This window comes from Malurus melanocephalus, unplaced genomic scaffold (assembly GCF_030028575.1).
Source record: "Malurus melanocephalus ecotype Western Australia unplaced genomic scaffold, MMel_1.1 scaffold_780, whole genome shotgun sequence".
Taxonomy (NCBI): Eukaryota; Metazoa; Chordata; class Aves; order Passeriformes; family Maluridae; genus Malurus; species Malurus melanocephalus.
Window position 1 is genome coordinate 15,673 of NW_026624012.1, and position 14,692 is coordinate 30,364.

Sequence of the window (14,692 nt, forward strand, 5' to 3'; positions counted from 1 at the left end):
CTCCCTTCACTCCCGGTCTCCCCTCAGCCCCTGACTCCCCTCAACATCCCTCCCTCAGCACTGCCATGGCTGCCTCACCCAGGGCCTGGAATGGGGGGGAATCTTCTGGCTGGATTGTGCAGAAAAAAAGGCTTCTGTTAATAAAAAACCAACCAACCCTGGGGCAGTTTGCTTTTTAACATCTCTCATTGGTGAGGGGTGTCTGTAACCTCAGGAATCCCCCCCCTAAATCTATCCACCCCAATGGAGCACCTCGTCCCTTGCTCTGTGTCCCTCCTTGATAACGTTTCTGAAGATCATGTAAAGATTTGCTCAGCTGGGAACTCCTCCCCGAGTGCCAGGTTTAGAGGCACTGAAACTGCAACCCACATTCTTACTGCACTCATGCAGAAAGTTAAAAGCCTCCGCTTCCTTCCCGGGTTCCCCCGTGCCCAGAGGGGTCTGCCAGCCTCGTATCCTGTCCAAAGACAGATAAACCAACAGGAAAGACGCTGCTTCTTATTATGCAGGGGAGGTGAAGCAGAAAGATCTGCTGTGTCTACGAAGAGCCTCTCAAATCAGCACAGAAGGAGCTGCCTTGCCTTAGACTGTCAGTTCTGACTGGACAGACTGTGGTTATTCATGTGACAAGYGTGGCTCCATCACTGTCTCCCAGCTATCGCCATTCCTGAAATCATTTCTCTCCCGGTTATTATTACCGGGATCCTTCCAAGAGCTGGGATGGGAACAAGGAACCTGGATTTCGGTGCTGGTGCTGTTGGATTGCTGTAGGCAAAGACCCCAGATCTGTCGGCAGCGGGGATAATGATGACACTTCCCTGTCTGACGGGTGAATGAAGGCACAGAAGGACTAAATCACCTGCACAAATGAAGCTTCCTCCTCTCCTGAACGCCCTGCAGCAATCCTGCTTTTCCCTGGGCTCCTCTCCATTAATTCTGTGCTTGCCATACAACCCTCCCTTACTGCTTATCCCAAGATGTCTGCTACACCCAAGTCCTTCCCTGGAGCTCGCATTCCCCAGACATTTGTCAGCTCTTCACATTCCTGTCACAGCACACAGGCCTTTGGACCAGCTGGAAGTYTTGGACCACACTTAGGTTTGGCCTCAGAGTGGTAAATTCCTGCCTGAGATCAAAAACCCTGTTAATKAGCAAGTTAATTTGGCAAGAGCCAAACAGCTCTGCTCCAAGWGAAGCAGGGATGCTATGAGGGTGTTTGTGGAGCACATTGTCCCTGAGCAATGAGTTGCTGAGCTGTGGGCCCTGGACTGGCATGAAGATTCTTAAAATTTCCCTGACACTTGTGGTGTGGAGCTCCCAGAGGAAAAGAACCCTTTTCCTTGGGAAAGGAGGGCCAGATGAAGAAGAAAAAAGATGTTATAATGGTGTAAAATGAGATTATATTAMAATTAACTATTGTTGTCTGAGAAAAGCCAGGTATGAGGCATCTTGAAATGGCTGTCGCTGCCCATCTGTAGCAGAGACTGTCTTGCTTTGATGATTTCATGAGAAAAATCACACTCTTGACTGAAATAGAGAAACCTGCACAGGACTYGTGTGTGGGACGGATCTCCCAGACAGCTCTCTGCCAGCTCAGCCCTACGTCCTCTGCAGCGCAGGAGCACAGACTGTAACTAATTGTGGGAAGGTTTCAGCGAAAAAACCAATGTGAGACAGGCCTGAATTACCAGTAGTGCAGACACAGAGAGACAGAGAGCAAAACCATCTGGAGTTCCTGGGAAAGGCTTTGGCTCCTGACGCGCTCGTGGGGCAGAAATGACTCCTCATTCCCTTATATGAGGAATCACGATACCAACAGGGCTGGAGGAGGCCAGGCTAAATCCGAGTGACTTCAGAGCCGTTTTCCCTGCTCCCAAACTGTGCAGAGCTCTTGCCACTGGTTATGTATTTGAGGGAATTCAGTGCTTTTGTGGAGTTCTGAGATACAGATTTCCAACTGTCCGGACCCCGCTGTGGTCCAGACATCACAGCTACTTAAAAACAAGTTCTCCATGGCTGAGGTGTTTCTCCATGGCGAGTTTCCACAGCCCTTGCCAGGAGCAAAGGCTCCTGCTCAGCGTGTTCCTGAGTAGCAGTTTGAACCCGGTAGTTTGTTTTGATTTAAAAAAAAAAAAAAGAAAGAAAAAAAAAACGCAAAACAAACAGCCAGGAAGAAGAGRGCAGGAAAGCAAGCTGCCAGGGAGGAAAAGAAAGCGGCTGATTGGAAGGTCACCGGATTGGGAGTGAGATCAGATCAGCCCCACCCCGGAGCTGCAGGGAAGCTGCCACCAGCCTGACCGTTAAACCGGGGGATATTTGAAAAGATAAACCCAAAACAAACAAACAAAAACGATATAGAAGGCGGGGGCGTGGAGGGGGGGCGATTCAAACGCTGCAGCGAATCATTCTGCAAATCCCAGCTCCAATAGGCAAATTTGCTTTTGCTTACGCTGGCAGAAAGCTGGAAGATTGCTGACTTCCGACCCCGCTGGATTTGGCACAGGCGACTTTTTAAGCTGCCTGAAAGCGCCGTATCCCCCAGRAAGGCTTCCAGGGTAGCAGGCTTTGTCCAGGCACTGGTTGAAGCCACCCCAAACTGCCCAGTGCTGTTCCCAGCCTGGATGGAGCCACTGGGGGAGGCTGAGCGGGGCTGGAYCTGCTTTCGGGAGGTATTTCTCTTACCAGAGAAACACCCCCATCACCCACACCCCAAAAAGCCCCTTCAGAGCAGAGTGACGGCTCTGTCGCTGTCGAGGAGGAAGAGCCTCTGGTGATGCAATGAAAATTCCCCTTGGTAATTCAGAGAGTGAAAGCAGAGGCTGGGCTGCCGGGAAGGGATTGTGAAACTCAACCTGGGAGTATTTGCATGGAGGAACTGGGGTGTGCCTGGCCGGGAATGTCGCTGCGGTGGGACAGTGGCAAGGAAGGCACGTCGGCTTGGGTTTGCCGCCGATGAAATCGAAATTCCAGCTCCTTCCACAGCCSTGTTGCCCACCGTCCCTCCTTCCTGGTTATCCAAATATCACAGGTATGGTAAATACCTGCCTGCTKCTCTCCTCCCTGGCCTGCAGGACACAGGGGGTGTTGAAACAGCTATTTCAGGACACACAGAGATTCAATCTGCCTCAAACCTCCTGAATGCAGGCGCTGAGGTGTGAACCCCTCCCCAGCACTGATTCTTTTCTAGAAGTCTTCGGTTTTCCTCGGGGGTTTCTCCCGCTTTTCCCAGGTAGGAGTGGGGGTTATTCAAGGGACATTGCAGGAGCTCGTGGTGCCACTTGCTGATAGCCACAGACACAACGAAATGGGGAAAGGAGGGGAGCAGCTTCACACCAGGAATTCTTCCTCGTTTCTGCACAGGGACACTCAGGAATGACTCAGCTCTGGTTTTTCTGGGCAGGTGAGACCTTTGGCCCTGTTAAGGTGGGCCAGCCAGGGCTGTTAAAGAGTTCCAGATGCATCAGGATGCCAAAATGCAGATGGCAGTTCCAGGGGTCTCTCTGCTGAGGACCCACCATGGGACCCACCTGAGAGGTGCATCTGAAGCAAAATGAGAGGGACAGACAGATCCAAATAGCACAGAGCTCATTTTAAACCTGTCAGAGATGCAGTGCGAGGTCTCACCCCAGCTCTCTGTCCCGAAGGGTTGTGCCAGGGGCATGTGGGCTTCCCTACTCCTCCTTTTGGGGTCCCAGCTCCACAGCAGGGATGTCAGTCTTGGCCTGCCTGCCTGAGGCATTGAGCGAGGCTTAACCCCGAGAGCCTCACGCTCTGCCGCGAGGGACGCCGAGCGTTCAGGGGGAGCAGCTGTGATTGCAAGAACTGAAGCTCATTGGGGTCATTTTCTGCCAGGGCCCCGGGCAAGCACTGGGTCGTAATGACATGCACTGTGATCGTTTGTCAGATGGAGATGTCATTAACGRCCGCTCGTGTCTCTCCAGGGAAGACACCAGTGGCTGGGGAGGGCTCTCCCCAGTGTGCACACCGCACACGCTYGCTGGCTCTATCCAGTTAGTTCATGTTCTATTTGCCTCTCCTGGTCCCCTGAGATGTGTTCAGGGAAGGAAAGAGATGATTGTGCTCGAGTCCTCTTTCCTCTGCTGGACTTAACAAGGATTGACRTTCTTTTAAATGAAGAGGAAGAGGCAGGAGATGGGAGCTTGGGATCAGAARTGCGAGGCTCTTGCGAGAGGATTTGTTCTGCTTTAGTCTGTGGTTACACCTCCTCTCCCCTCCATCTCCCCATCCCACTCTGCTCCCTCCTCACACCCACACGCGCAGCAATCTTCCACTCCCTGCTGTGACTTTCCGGGGAAGAGGCTGTCATGTGAAATCCTGGGAGAGAGCTACCACATGGAGCTCTCTGAAAGCATCRGAACAGGCCTTGCAGAACAGGCCGGCAGCCGGGGGAACGCTGCGCTCCCCCTCCCCGAAATCCTGAGCGCTCCTCGCATGGATGGGAGGCGGGGGGAGCGGGGAATCGTCTTGTAAGCTTGGGAGCTGCCTACACACATGGCAAGGCTTGTCAGCAGCTGATAAAAGAGGTGGGAGGTGGGGAGATTTCGAGGGGGAAGAATGTGGAGGCTCTTGTGCCCACGTATCTCCCTCACCCTGTCTCATCCAGGGCTCCAGCAGCTTGGCCCAGCCAGGGCTTGGCCCCGTTGGTGACACACRTGCACTGAGCAGAGACCCCAAAAAGGGACTCGGATGTACTTCAGCAATGACGCAAAGGTAGGGATCATTARGCAATTACTTATAATAGTAATCTGACATGCTTTTCCCTTCTGCAAAAGCAGCGTTTCCTTTTGTAATAAAAGCACAGGCTGTTCTGAGTTCTTTATTCACCTCCATGCTCACCGTGCAGCTTTGGGGATAGAAGTGGTAACGATCCCCGCTCTCAAGTTACTCTTACCAGTGACCTGCTACTCTTAATGATGGGGGATTTATAACTGAGAAGGTTTAGCCCTATGAAGGTTTAGCCCCTGAAGGATGCTGCCATCAGGACAGGACTGGACAGATCCTTACAGAAGGAGGAAGGAACCAGACTCCCTCCTCACCTGAATCATTAAACAAACAATTAAATGTTTAGTGTTGGCATAAACCAGGCAAATTAGTCACTGGAGAAAACCCCAGTGCTTGTGATGGCTGGCTGTGGCTAGAAGGTAGTGGTGACAAACACCTGTGACAGCAGAAGACCAAGAGGCACGGAGATGGCACAGCATGGCATGGCAGGAACCCTGGCTCTGGAGATCTCCWTGGTGGGAGCTGGTTTTTGGATGCTTGGCATCTTGCAGGACACGAGCAGAACCACAGCARAGGCAGCAAGATCAAGGTGAAATGTTCAGGAGGAGCACTCATGGAGAGCTAAGGAAGAGTTTGTTCTGCCCTTCAGAGAGCAGATGCAAAAGGCAGATCTCTGGCACRGGGTTTGATTTCTGCAAGGAGAACAGAGTGAGGCACTGGCCTGGTTTCCAGGAAAGGAGAACAGTGTGTCACAGAGAAGGCATTGAAAAGACCTGAGGCTTCTCCCTCAGCTTTCTGYCTTACTCCTGCAGACACGTGGGTGCTGGGGAGTTCAAAGGCTGAACTGGAGGCTGTCCTGCAGCTGGCAGAGGACAGGAAGCTGTGGGCTTCTCCTGCCGAGCTGCTGGAGCAGAGACCACAGAGGATGTCCCTGTCTCTGCTGGAGATCCCCGCTCAGCTCAGCATCAATCCCTGCAGCGCTGGCCTTTGCAGCAGGAGTGTGGGAATCCGAGATGGATAGGAAAGCTTGGTCCAAGGCACTATCCCCAGTGCCCAGACCCYGCAAAAGACACCGYCAGCCCTTCAGCAGCATCTCAAAAMCCTCACAGGATCTCTGACATCCTCTCCAGCTGGTGCATCCCACAGCACAGGTAGGGCTGGGCACACCACACATTTCCTGAAGCCGACCCACCCATTTCCTATTTTCTACAGACATGACAACTAGTGAGTTAATCCTGCAGGCCATAAACTAAGCTGTATTAGCAGACACCATCTGTCCTTTTTCATTTGCTGATGCACGACCTATTTTGCTGTGTAGTGGAGCAGGMGCTGCAGTTTCGGGGCTCGAATGTTTGCGGTGGTCCTGTTGCCAGGGCTCATGGTGACCTGCTGGTGGGAGAAAGCTCCAGTGGACTGAGTACCACTGGGACCTGCTGCCATGGGCAGGTGGTGGATGAAGCCTGTCCCCGTGGYTGCTTGGCCTTCAAGGAAATTTGGGCTTCAATCCCACTTGCCAGGCGGTCATGGAGAGACCTGAATTCTCATCCCAAAGTGGGGTTTATGGGAACAGCTCTCCAGCCWCACTGCTCTGTCGTGGGGTAATTCCTGTGCTTTACAGAGCTGAACAATGGCAATCACACCAGGACAGGGAAAGACAGGAAGAGAATTCTTCCTTTATCCCTCTGGTCATGCCTTGGAGCAGCGTGGTGACCCTTATCTGGGTACAGAAGTACAGACATTGTGAAAGGTCGTAAAACCATCAGGATTTTCCAAGCCAGTTATCATTATTTGACTTAACCAACTCTTGAGGCAATTCCAAAGGTTAGTGCTTTGTTSCAAGAAGCCTCCTGAATTTACCAACTTTTCATTTAACTCAGTGCTGATGGCAGAAATTTTCCCTGAGCTCTGCAACAAAAAGCCAAGAAATTCTGTGGCTGTGTGCTGAGGAGTCAGGAGGGAGCTAAGGGCAGGGCTGGGTGCTAACACACTCATCTGCACCTCAGAACCAGGATGATCACTGCTCACTGACCTCTGGACTCCCAAAATCAGCCAGGGAATTTTCAGCTTCCTGCCTCACCACACAAAAGCGGAAGAGGGAATGGAAGAAATTATTCAGAGTGACCTTGGCCTTAGCCAGATCACTTCTTTCCGAGCTAGTTCCATTTCATTATTYGGGTTTTCCAAGGAACTCTCAAGCTGCTGGGCAGGAGGTGGCCCAAATCCACCCACGTCTGTGCAGTCAGAATCCTCTAAATGACCACAAGCCTGGTGTCAGTACACTGGCCTGGAGTAATTCCCTTTCCGTCCTAGTCCTGCTCTTTTCTTTTAGAAACTGGCTCAAGCTTTGAACTCTGGAGTTTCTTACCCTGCTGCAGCTGAGATCTGTGGTAACTCCTGCACAGTCTTGCTGCCTGCAGAGGTGTTTGACCCCTAGAGCAACAAGYGCTGCCGCCTCCTTCCTGCCCTTATCTTTGCCTTTTTCCGAGCCTGTTATCATTATTGGACTTCTTTTGTTCCTTTGTCTGTGCTGTGGACGCTCTGCACCAGATGTGACAAGAAATAATGACTTTCCACAACATRCCCTGATGTTCCTGCAAGCCAGGAAGAGGAGAGCTGGTGTCAGGATCTCTGTGCAAGGAACAGATCAACACTTTGGGGTGTAAATCCCCTYCACAGGACTGATCCCAACTTTTCTTCTTTCTCTCTTTGTGCTTTGGGAAGAGARCTGGCTCAATTGTATTGATCTCAGTCCAGGAACAAACATTCCCTTTCCACAGGCCACAGCCTCTCCCGTGTGTCATGTGAGGAAGAGGAGCAGGGAAGAGGAGCTTCTTGCCAAGACTAGAACGTACCCAAAGCTGTGAGTGCTGTCAGGAGGTGGGAACAGGAAGAAAGAACCCATGCGGTCAGCCCTGGAAAGGGCAGTTCCTGCCGAGAACTGGCTGGGGAACATTCCCATTTTCATAACCAGCAACAGCTGTCAAAAGGGGAAAGAAGAGTGATTCTGGAGCCTGCCAGCAGCACCTCTCGCCTGCAGCCGGGCCGGGAGAGCGGAGAGTTCCCAGCACAGCCCTYTGGCCCCGCAGCAAGGAAAACTTGTGTCATTTTCCAGAGGGCTGAGCCAGCTCTAACCAGGTGGGGAATGTGTGAGCCTCTCACTCTGAACATGTGCTTGCTCAGGGTTCCCTTGTCTCAGCTGAGATCTTTCCTCATCCCRACCCTTGGCTGTCCCAGGGCTGGTCCCCTTCGTGCTCTGTTCTCTCTGCAGCAGAATAAGGTGGGCAAGGGGAGAGAAGAACTGTCGCTGGTGTCCTTCATTCCTGGGCCAGCAGGGAAAGGCAAATGGGGTTTGTTCTGCTGGGTTTTGCTGCTGGCCCAGCCCTTCCTTCCCCGACACCGATGCCACGACCACAAGCCCATTCTTGCTAACTTCAAGCACAACCCACCTTTACCACAGCCAGGAAWTTTCTCTTCTCCCTCCCTCCTCTCCCTCAGCCCTTCACCACCATGAGAAACACTAGTTTCTCTCTGAGCCTTGTCATCTGTGGGTTGTGTTAACCAGTGTATGAGCAAACTACCCCCTGTGCTGCCTCAGGCTGGGCTGTGCACAGCAGAAAATTGAGTAGGAGGTTTCTGGGGCGATCAGTGTGCACTGAGACCTCAAACTCTTCTCTGAAATCAGGCCTTGCTGCTGCACCAGAGCATCCTACTAATAAGGAGGCAGCAGCCTTGCCTGAATCTCTKATCCAGGCTGCCATCCCTTTCCCCCTGAGCACCAGGAAATGTCCAGTKTCTGACACTGAACCAGCAGTAACTGCCAAGAGCCTCCCAGCCGCCCCTGAGTTACAGGATCCCTCCCCGCAGTCTCTCAGGAGGAGCTGTCAGCAAAAACAGCCCTATTTAACCAAAGCAGAGACAGCCTGGCTCTGCATGGCCTCCCTGTGCCTTTCCCTGCTCCCCTGGAATCAGGCATTCTCTGGGAAAAACCTCTCAGGGCAGCACCGATTCCTGCGCTTCCCACTGGACGTGAAGCTCAGCTGCAGCAGCACGCTGGGGTTCCCGTAAATGTGGGTCCTGCTCCAGCTATTCCTGCCTCCTTCCCATGGATCTCCTGCAGGATYCACAGCCCAGCACCCAGGGGTGCTGCCTATCCCCCGAGCAGTGCCCTCAGCATGGGATGAGCAGCGAAATTGCAGCTGGAGAATCTGGCAGAGGACGCGGAGCAGAGCCCTGTCCCCGGGCTGAGGACCAAGAATGCCTCTTTCCCATCCGACACGCCAAGACTTCGAGCTCTGCCAAACCCCAGTGTTTGTTCCTGCGTTTGGCAAGCGAGGGATGGCAACAAAAGCATGTGCGAGGCAGAAGGAGTTCAGTGAAGGAGGGAAGTGGGTTTCTCTCGGGTCTCTGTGACCTTTTCTGGTTTGGAAAGAACAGAGATGTGCAGAGATGCTCACAATGCACAGCAAGGCTCTTTCCACTGCCCCAGCAGCAGAACAAACCTCGTGGCCTCCTTTAGGAAACTGGAGCCCAGAGCCACAGCCCAGCCTTTGGCTGCTGGGGTGGAACCAGAAATCCAGCTCCAGGGAGTCGGTGCCTCTGCCTGTTTGCAAGGAAAATTTATGTGCTGCAGCCGTGGAACCTCACCATGGGCGCCTTGTCTTCCAGCCCTGGTTCTCTGGGATACAGCTCCTGCTCTGGGATGGGAACAGCTTTTTCTGTGGCTGGCAGCAGCTGAGCCAAGTTGTCTCGGAGCCCATGGACTGGGAGTTATGTCAGCAATGCCCTTGGCCATGAGGATCCCATTGACTTTCCTCACCTCCCTCCTTAGAGAAGCAAGCTGTTGGGGCAGAGCCAAGAGAAGGGCTGAGACTCAAGAGTCCGATGACTCCAGCGATTTTTCCGTGTGCTTCCAGCCCTTCTTGCTTAACCTCAGAGAGAAAAAGTAGTGCTGGCAGGAGGAAAGAACAGGAGTGGGGTTCTGTGCAGGTAAATCAGGAATGTGGCTCGATCCTCCCWGAGCTGAGAGCCAGGAGCAGCTTTATAGCAAAGATAGAAAAGCTGATTTGGCCAAAGGGATAAAATTTCTGCTGGGAACCAGAGAACTATTGATTTCTCAAGTAACCTCAACTATTTAACAAACAGCTACCTCAGCAGAGAGAAATTTCAGCCTGGCTTTAGGGAGAGGAATGAGGAGACTYCAGGGTGGCCAGACAATAATGGGAATGTGTATTCCCACTCTCCTTGACTCTCCTTGCTGCGCTGCTGCCCTGCCTGCTCCCRGTGGTACCAGATAAGGAAAGAAAACAAACACAAGGTAGGTGCCTGTGAGTGCCCCTGACAAAGGAACGGGAAAACATTCACTGCAGWGGAGCCATGGCCAAGATAGAATGTGGAATAGGAAGGATTAAAATGTCTCACAGGACCTGGCTCAGCTCCCAGGGCCTTCTCTGGACACTGGCATCCTCCTGATGCTCCGGTCTCTGCAGAGGCTCGCTGATCCAGAGCACTTTTCCCAGGAGGGAGCACAAGTTCCCAGTGATGGTATTTCTGTATTATTGTGTGCCTGGCGGTGACAGCCTGAGGTAGGGGCTGAACACACAGGTGACAGAGCGTGGCTGTGGGGACAGGGCCACACCAAGGCACCGGGAGCATGTCACAGCCTCAGCTGCTGCGGGTGATGTGCAGATGCCAGGCTTTGTAATGTTCACATGATCGTCTCTTTTGCAGTGTAGGCAACTATGGGGGAAAGCGAGGAGAGCCAGCTGAGCCACGGAGAAGGTCAAGGACCAGGAGGGGGTGACGTGGCCTTTGCGTTTGTAAGAGGCCCCGGTGCCATTCCCGCACCGAATTTTGAATAACCTTGGAAAAAAAAATCAAGTTGGAACATGACTTTGAAGCAGTCCCGCTGCTGGTCATGCAGAACCACAACCTCRGCGATGAAACTGCAGAACAGCAGCGTTAACTCCTCCCTGCACCCTTCCCAAACTGGCCCTGGGAGCCCGGCTCAGGCTGTGCCCAGCGAGGTCCCACTGGGACCATCCCGAGCTGGCTCCCTCCCAGCACAGCTGCCCTGGGCAGAGCTGAGGGCTGGCACCRAGCAGCTGATGGGCCCTCCCCTCCATGCCAGAGGCTTGGAATGCAGCTGGCCCCGCTGCCACCTGGGTGACAGCACTGCCTGTCACCCTCCAAGCACGGGGCTGCCACCCTTTGCTCCCAGAGAAGCCCCTCAGAGCAGCAAAAGCTGTTGCTGTTGGCAGTTTCCATCCCATAAGCAGCAGTGTGGCCACCTGGGCCACTCTCAGGTGGTCCCAACAGAGCCAGCATCTGTGCCTTGGTGGGGAAGGATCCTGCATCACACAGCAATTGCTACCCTAATTAAAGCATATTTATATTCCTTGTTGCAATTACACTCTCAAGCATTCCTGGCTGCATTTCTCCATGGCTCCACAGGGTCAATGGCCYCCAGCCCTTTAAATGACTCGGAAAATGTGTTATTCCAACAAAATGGTTGTGATGGGAGCATTGGCCTCTCCCCRTTCTTGGATTTCAAACAAGATTTCTACTTTGTGGCTCTTCCATCTCCACCCTCGTACTGGTTTCTGATGCCCACAGGGGTTACCAGCACTGGGCTTTYGATCCCAATGTGCTCTCCTCAGTCAGATACACTGAGGAGATATACTGGGAATCCTGATACTCAGATACACACTGAGAATCCTGTCAGGCCAGAATCGGGTTAGCACACACGAGTGGGGTGCTCACAAACTCATTTTCTAGTTTGCTAAAGCTGTGTAGCCACAGTGTAGGTGTAGATTCCCTACACCCCGCTGCTGTGGGATCGGAGCTGGGAACCCACAAGCACCAAGGAAGGAGCTCAGCTCTTGGATTAAGGAGAAAGATGAAATTCCCCCCAGGACCCAGCACAGCACACAGGTGCTCTGGGCTGCTGCAGGGCACAGAGGTGACGGTCACCGTTGCTCCCTCTGCTAACAAAACAGATCCCGTTATGCAACCGTTGAGCTAAAAGGCAACATGACATCCGAGAGGCTTCAAGGACTTTGTTATTTTGCCTTCCAGGTCTGCAGATCCCCAGGATGCACATCCAGTGAACTCCTGGCAGTAACCGTGCACCCGGCTGCTTTCCCCAGAACTATCGGTGCTRCACAGGCAGGGGAAGTGCTGAGGCTGCTGGGGATGTGCAGTTTAGGATTCCCACCACAAACGCGCTGCTGGGCTCGGTCCCAGTGCACCAGCTCTGCTCTCAGCCTCCTCTGAGATAAATGCAGCTCAGGGGATGGGGTCTCAAACTTCTGATTCATTTCATCAATGATCCGGGCTCTAATCCCGAGGGAGAGCTCTGCTCCCCTTCTCCAGATATGCACCAGGGCTGCTCCCCTGTCCCTTTATCCCGTTGTGGAAGTGCAGCTACTCCTGGTTCTTCCCCGTGCAGCATCAGTGACACACACACACACACACACTGCCATCCTGGGGAGAAGCATCTGCACCAGTTTGTGCACCAGCCAGCTGGGCTCTGACCGGGTCTCACTGTCCCATAGCCAAGCCCTGCTGTGCCAGCCTGTTCAGGCATTGTGTAATATTCCCGCTGTCCCGGAACCATCCCCCAGCAGCGCATCCTCCCTACCCCGGGAGATGCCGAGGCAGGTCCTGCTCCCACACCCGGTCCCGCTGTCCCCGAGCATCCCTTACCTGTCCCCGGAGCCCACTCGCGATGCAGCTCGCTCCCCTCCGCAGTCTCCCCGCTCTCCCTTTCCCACTCCCCTTCCCTCTGCGCCACCTCCCCGCGTGATGTCAGCGCAGCCCGGCCCCCGCAGCCTCCCCAGCGCACCCTCCACGCCACGCAGCCGCCCATCGCATCCCGCTGCTGCTGCTGCTGCTGCTGCTGCTTCCCTGCCCAGCGTTGCCACAGCGACAGGAAGGGAATCCCATCCTCTGGTCCTCGCTTGGTATCACCCACTGCAGCTCTGCCTAAAGAGACAGCAAAAAGGACAGGGTGACAGCAGGGAATGGCCAGTGATGGCCTCGTGGCTCAGCATACCTGGAGGGCAGAGCAGAGGCAGCCACGGGAAGCAGGCTCAGAGCAAACAGTTCCACCTCAGTGTCCCCTGAGCTCTTCCCACCTTCCCTCTCCCTCCATTCCGTGCTCCCAGGCAGTTCTTTGTTCCTCAGCCCCACGTGCTCGCTCCTCCAGGGCTGTGCACATGAGCCCCGTGATGGCACAAACTCCCCACAGACACCTCTGCAGCGGCTTCTCCTCACCCCCCACATCAAGGTCAGAGATGGGGTTATTGATCAGAAACCTAAGAGCAGCTCCAAAKCAGACCATCAGGAGTCGGTGGGTTCATTACCACTAACCACAAATCCACAGTGAAAGGTTTTCCTGCAATCCCTGTCGCCAACGGTTTCTTTGGGAAGGGAGAAGGGCAGATACATTTTTAGGACTGCAGCACATTTTTAATGGAAAGAGATGGCCCAGGGCTTTCATCCCTCCCCCCATTCAAGATGCTGTTTCTTTTCAGCAGAAATATTGCTGCATTAGAGAACAGGTCACTTCCTCTATCAGTGAGAATTCAGTGTCCTATTTGATGCTGGTCCTTGTGCTATAAATAGGAATTTTCCCCTTTTATAGTTGCTGAATAATTGTGTGTATGAAATATGAACACAGTTTTCAAAAGAGTGCCTGATAAGCAGCTTGCTGGAACGAAATGGTTGAGCAGAAGGAATTTACAGCACCTGCAGAGCATCGTGTGCTGTGGAAAACATTCAAGGTCAGCCTTGAGAGAGACAGGTCACAGCACAGATCCAACTCCAGAGGATCCAGGCTTGAGCTCACAGGCTCCCCACAGCAGGCTCCCCACAGCTCCCCAACAATCCATTTCAYGCTCCACACGCAGGGAAGGATCAAACAGAAACAGCCCAGCTCAGAGGAGCCAAAACTCCTCCATCCCACAGAGCAGAAAGCCAGGAGGAGCAGGCAGAACAGGTTTTTAAAACAACAGCAGGTAAGGAGCAGAGGACTCAATCCCAGACAGGGAGGRAGAGCATAGTTTAACATCCACCATCAAAAGAAGCAAGGGAAGAACACCACAAAGGCCAGAGAGGCACAAGGTTGCCTTCAAAAGAGAGAAAAATGGAAATGGGAGCTACGGGGAGGTGATAACACCTGAGCACACAGACGGAATGGCGGAGGAGCAGGAGAGCCCAATTATGCAGGAAAAGCAGTAATTTCTGCAGGAAATGGGTACATGCAGCCCAACCCTTCCTGGTGCCAGGCCACAGTGCCTAAATCAAAGCCCTGAACACGGGCAGGGCTGCAAGAACCGTGAATAAACATCACCAGGAACAGCCTCCTCTGGGATACCTCAGAGGGGCAGGRTCCCTGAGGAGGCAGCAGAAAGGGAGGCCAGGAAATGCTCTCTTTCCCTGCATTAGGACAGATTTTTCCCTGTGAATTTAGAGAGAGGGAGGGATGCAACAAAGTATGAAAGRCAGAAAGCAAATGAGCAGAAACAGAAGACACAATAATGTGGCTTCCAGTTGCTGCAGGAKGAGAGAAGGAAATAACATCATCTTCTCCACACTCGGGAGATGCAAAGGGAGGAGGAAACAAAGGAATTACATCACTTAAAATACCTGCAAGGAGCTCTGGACAGAGACAGGATACACAGGGGCTCAGTGTTTTCAGCCTCACACACACGAAGAAACAGGAGAGAGAGCCAGCAAACCCCACCATTGCTATGGTGATCGAAAGCATTGGACACACTCGGCAAGGAAAAGAGATAAAAGGAATTACAAGCCACATTTCCAGCTGCACAGAACATCCTTGAGATAGGATCAGGCCCCAGGATCCACCCAGCTCGATTGTTAGTTGATGCTGTCATCTGCCTCCTCATCCTCCACGCTGTCTGCAGGTCAAAGAGGACACAGCACCAGA